The sequence below is a fragment of the Eptesicus fuscus genome, chromosome 9 (genome assembly GCF_027574615.1).
Source record: "Eptesicus fuscus isolate TK198812 chromosome 9, DD_ASM_mEF_20220401, whole genome shotgun sequence".
Classification (NCBI taxonomy): Eukaryota; Metazoa; Chordata; class Mammalia; order Chiroptera; family Vespertilionidae; genus Eptesicus; species Eptesicus fuscus.
In genome coordinates, this window is record NC_072481.1 from 58725695 (window position 1) to 58731354 (window position 5660).

The window sequence follows — 5660 nt, forward strand, 5'->3', positions numbered from 1 at the left end:
GAGTTGCTACTAATACACCTGAAAAATATATTCCACAGGCAAATGTGTTTGGCAAATGCTGCATGTTCCATAGCTCCTTCTAGGAGATTTAAATGTGTACCAATGCTCCTTGGCTCACAAAGGGGTTATGTTCTGATAAACCCATTATAAGTTGAAAATATTGTAAGTTGAAAATACAATTAATATACTTAACTTATAAGGAAAAGTTTAAAATTCAAAATTTAAAGTACAGTTTCTATTGAATATGTAATGCTTTGGCAACACCTTAAAGAAAAAAAAAAAGATTTGATTGTATGATACATCACTTGTATATTGCATTGTGTGTTTACCACCCAAAGTCAAATTTTCTTCCATCACCATATATTTGATCCCCTTTTCCCTTCACTATCCCTACCCCCTTCCTAACTTATAATTATATACTTGAAACCTATATAATTTAATTAACCAATGTTTTCCCAAAAAATAATAAAAACGTATCTTCTACTAGTACAAAATTTTTAAGAACAAAATGGGGTTTTTAAATACTCGCTTTTATAAAAAAATTCAAATTGTAAATCTGAAAAAAAAACACACTTAATTGAGCCATCAAAAGTCCAGAATCATCTGTATTTATCCAAGATTCTAAGAAATTTGGCAATAAAGTAAACATGTTTTATTTTATTTACTGAACCATTCTAAAATTATTTTGAACATATAACACCACTTTTCATACTACACTATGCCAGTATGGGGGATGGTAAACTAACAGGCCCTCAGATATAATGCATTGAGAATCTAGATACCTCATTCCCTGCATGCATGCCACATGAATTAGAGAGAGCCTATTTTAGAGGGATTGTTTTAAACAACATTACTTTTTCTCAGAAAATGTATACCATCAAATCTATATATACATAAAAAGCGAGCAACCCTAATGACCAGAACAACCAGAGACCAGAACACCACAGCACCTCTCACCCAGACTGCCCCCCCACTCCACAGGGAGCTGTTAGGGGTGCCCCTAGGCAAGGGGATAGGGTGAGAGTTTGATGGGGTAAAGATGAAGAAATAGAGGGGAAGGTCTTAAGAGTCTGCGGGGTTGGGGTGGTCCCCGGAGTAGGTTTGGAGTGTGCTGGGGAAGGAAGAGGAAGATCTGATTGGAAAACAGCTCAGCACAGTCCCTTTCTCATTGCGAACCAGAATGGCACCAGCTGTGGACTGAATGGGCAGTTGTTTCATGAGTGCTCTTGGGACTGATGTTCATGGCAGAGGCAGTCCTCCCGAAACTTCACTGATTCCAAATAGTAAACAGCTTTCACTGTCAAAGAACAGAAAAATCCTCTCCCTGGACTTGCAACCCGACTGAAGGAAACACCATTCAAGGCAGAGCTAGAAAAACCGGAAGTATGGGACCAGAGGATTGTGGGATTGTGGAGGACTCCTGGGCACCTACCGCTAAACTGGAGCCTGTTATAGCACGTGTACATAGTCAGCCCTATAGTCCTCAGTCTCGCATTATCTGGATGTGACTTCTGGTGGGAAATTATTTCTATTGAGGTTTACTGTTCCCTTGCGGCCAGGAAGAACAGCATTACAGGTTTCATTTGTTACCTTCGTTAGAAGTGGAGGACAAGAGCCGCGAGGAGGACCAGTTCTACGAAGAGTACACACGCACCTCCCAGGAACTGCAGATGAAGCCACCACAATGGAAGCCTTCCATGAAACCATCAAGATCTTCGAAGAGAATGGCCAGGCTCAAGCGAAGGGCAGCAAGGAGTGTCTGGAGCGCTTCGGCCGAGAGGGCAATGAAAACGAGATGCAGAGGTTCCTGCTGAACTCAGAGTGGCTCAAGTCTCGCATCTCTGAGATCCACGAGAGCCGCATGAAGCTGGAACAGGAGCTTCGGAAACGGGCCTTGGACAACCGGGAGATAGGTAAGCACATGAACAGCCTGAAGCCAGACCTCATGCAGCTGCGCAAGATCCGAGACCAGTACCTGGTATGGCTCACCCAGAAAGGCGCCCGGCAGAAGAAAATCGAGTGGTTGGGAATCAAAAATGAGACTGAAGACCAGTAGGCACTGATGGAGGATGTGGATGACCGCCCCCACCATGAGGAAAGAACCTGGTATGTGGGCAAGATCACCGCACGCAGGCTGAGGAAATGCTGAACGGCAAGCGGGATGGTACCTTCCTCACCCGTGAGAGCAGCCAGCGGAGCTGCTATGCCTGCTCTGTGGTGGTGGACGGCGATACCAAGCACTGTGTCATCTACCCCATGGCCACTGGCTTGGGTTTTGCGGTGCCCTACAACCTGTAGGGTCTCTGAAGGAGCTGGTGCTGCATTACCAGCACACCTCCCTCTGCAACACAACGATGCACTTACCGTCACACTGGCACATCCCATGCGAGCCCCGGCCCCCTCCCCCTGCCTCCCCAGCCCGCTGACTCATACAGAGCAGGACTCCATCTTTCTGTCTGTCTGTCTCTCTTCTTTGTGAATCTTTCTCCGTCCGTCTCAATCTCTCTCTTGCTTTCTCTTCCTGTCACTCTTTCTATCCCCATTTCTGACCTCTCTGTCTCTCTTAGTCTCTGTACCTCTAAGTCTCTGTTAGAGGAGCCTACCTCCTCCACCCCATGCCCCCTTTCCCTATGGGTACTGCCCTCCCCTGGCTCTGGCTGCCCCCACCAGTTCCTACAGTTCCCCCAAGCTCCCCCTGCCTGTACCTGCCATGTTTACAAAGGCCCCTGGGGTGCTCAGCCCCAGCTTGGTGCCCTGATTTTTAAGTCATAGACCTGGGGTCAGGGCAGGAAGAAGGCAGGAAGGAACTTCGATTGGCCACTCCCAAGAACCTCAGCTGTGACATTTGGGATTGGGCGGGTCCCGGTCCCGCCCCACAGACCCAACTCCCTCCAAACCCTGAAGTGAAACCCGCACTGGTTACCCCAACATGGAGCTGCTGCCCAGAAGCCCTCCTCCCCCAAAAGCAAAATTATTAAAAATAACCTTAAGAGCTGGGCCCTATCTGACCCCAGGCTTCCCAGGAACCGAGGCTGCTGCAGGTGCTGCTGGGCCAGCCGAGATGCACTGCTGCCCACAGCACCTCTGCTCCATGCAGTTTGAAGATTTCTTGATCATGTTGGGTTCTGATTTTGTTTCCTTGACTGTAAACCCATTTTCTCCTCTTTTGGGACAAGAACCCTTGTTTTCAATGCTGCCATGGACCCCCCTCCTGCCTGCCCAGCTAGGCTGGCACGTGGGTTTTGTATGGTACATTGATATTGATGTGGATATAAAACATTGAACTCAAAAAAAAAAAAAAAAGAAAGAAAGGAAAATGGGATAGTGACGAATAAGAAACTTTGGAGAGTGAAGGGCAGTTTGTCCAGACTGTTGAGAGCTAAGAATTGGAGTTTAATTGGGATAGAAATCCTGCTAATAGCACCTGATGCCTGAAATCTGAGCACTCTACTTTTAGGTTTTCCAGTTCAAGTTTTTGGAGACTGCCTATTAAAACATTCCTGGTTGGAAAGTGTTTGTATAGAAGTCCATAAGTATTAAGTATTTGCTGTGTTTACCATGATTAGCTCTCTGTAAGGAATATTGAATAATGTTAAATGCCTCGTGTTCTCAAGAAGCTTGACTTTTAAAATACAAAATAAAGAAGAAATATAAATATTAAAAATAAAAAAAGAAGAAGTTTGAGTTTTAGGGGTGAAATCAGGCAGCCAGGCGAGTGGTTAGGGGCGATCAGACAGGCAGGCAGAGCGGTTAGGGGTGATCAGGCAGGCAGGCGAGTGGTTAGGAGCCAACGATCCCGGATTGTGAGAAGGTCCCAGATTGCGAGAGGGTACAGGCCGGGCTGAGGGACGCCGCCCCCCCCCCCCCGCCAATGCACAAATTTTGTGCACTGGGCCTCTAGTATTCTATAATTTTGTTATCTGAAGGCCTGTGCTAAATAGTAAATATGTTTGAATAATAAAAAAATCTCAAGTATTTGGGGAAATACTGCCAGAGATTTAAGATGTGGCTAGGGATCCTTTCTAGTCTGACACGTCTTCTGTCAATGGGTAAGCTATGAGCTTTATGTGTAAACTATGTCACAAATCTTTCCACTTGGCTGCTAGAAGAATGACAATGGTTTCCTAGTAGCCTTGTGCCTTCTTGGTCTAGTTCTGAAATGAGTCTTTTTCAGAGTACATAAAAATGAAGGTTTCACAAAATCAAGGGACTGCATATTAGTTAAAGAGACTGTGTGAAATGTTGAACTGACAAAAATCTCATTTAGGAAAAGTAGGTAATAAGAATAATAGTTCCCATTTGTTGAGTGTTAACCATGTGCCAAACAGTGTTTCAGCAAGGTACAGATCAAGGAGCAAATTGAAAAACTTCTGTTTGGGATGACAGTGATAAAGTGCCACACTATGTTTGCTTCATGCCATCTGAAATATGTCTCTTATTTGTAACTACTGCCCCAGAATGATAATCTGACCTCAAATGAGTTATAACTACTGTGTAACCAAGCACCTATCACTGTGTGAAGATATAATGGGAAAGGGGAGAAAGTAGTAATAATTTTTAAACAACTGGTTTTTTTTTTTCTGCATTAGACAATTTTCCACCTACTGTAAAACATGTACCATGTAGCTTTGATACATTGCATTTTATTGTACTAAAGAAACTGTCGACAGTGCCACAATAGTATCATGGGAATTAAAAAAGATTTATCTCTTTTCCTCCCTGCCAAGAACCTGTGAAGCCTATACTATTTCTTGAACTAATAAGCAAAATAAGATTCCTCTAGGATATCTCATTACTCTTTCCATCTTCTCCCATTTGAAACACTGACCATTTGTTATATCTGTCCATTACTACTAGCATTTCTTTCAGAAATCTTTCTGAAGTAGAGTTGCTCTAAAATACTATAATTTTTATTACTATCAAAGTTATCTTAAAGCTTTTTAAAAATTTACCTCACCAGGCATAAGGAGCTAATGTCTCATTTATGGCAAACATCTATGTGAAGCCACAGTTTCAATGTTAGCAGAAAAAAAAATTTGCTTTTCTGTTTCTAAAATAATACTTTAAATATTATCCAATTTAATTTGGAGTGCTGTTGTTAATGTCAGATGCAGAGTAATAGACAGGTTTCTTTTAGAGGTGATCATAAATCTGGATTCGTAATGGTACAAACTATAAATCTGCCTTTTAACCAAAGGACAAGTGCTAATTAATTAAGGTGTCCAGGATATAGTCCTAAGACCAGAACAAGATCTGAGCATGTTCTTAGTTATAGCTTGACCTCACCAATTTTTAATGGGGTGGCCATGCATATGTCATTTATCCTCTGTCTGTTCTAACTTTCTCATTTGTAAAATGAGGCTATTACTTGCTACGTTCATCTGACAGATGAAGTGAATGGTTGTTTTGATGTGGCTTTGTGAACTCTTACTGCTTTTTAAACTCAAAAGAAAGTACACACAAGATATTTGCTAGTATGACTAGTAATTCTTCAAGTAATTTATTTATAAAATAATAATAGCAGGAAGTGCTAGAAGACTTGTTAGGGTCTGTTTCAGTCACAGGGCTCTAACACAACTCCAGTGGAGGGTCCGCACATTTCCTATAGTCCCTTTAAAATACACTGGATCCTAGATTGTCTTAACAAAAAAAAAAAGGGG

General features: G+C 42.7%; 1 pseudogene; it reads left to right on the plus strand.

Moving 5' to 3' along the window:
* The first annotated feature begins 1385 nt into the window (after positions 1 to 1385).
* Positions 1386 to 2479, plus strand: LOC103284268 (phosphatidylinositol 3-kinase regulatory subunit beta-like; annotated as a pseudogene).
* The last annotated feature ends 3181 nt before the right edge of the window (positions 2480 to 5660 follow it).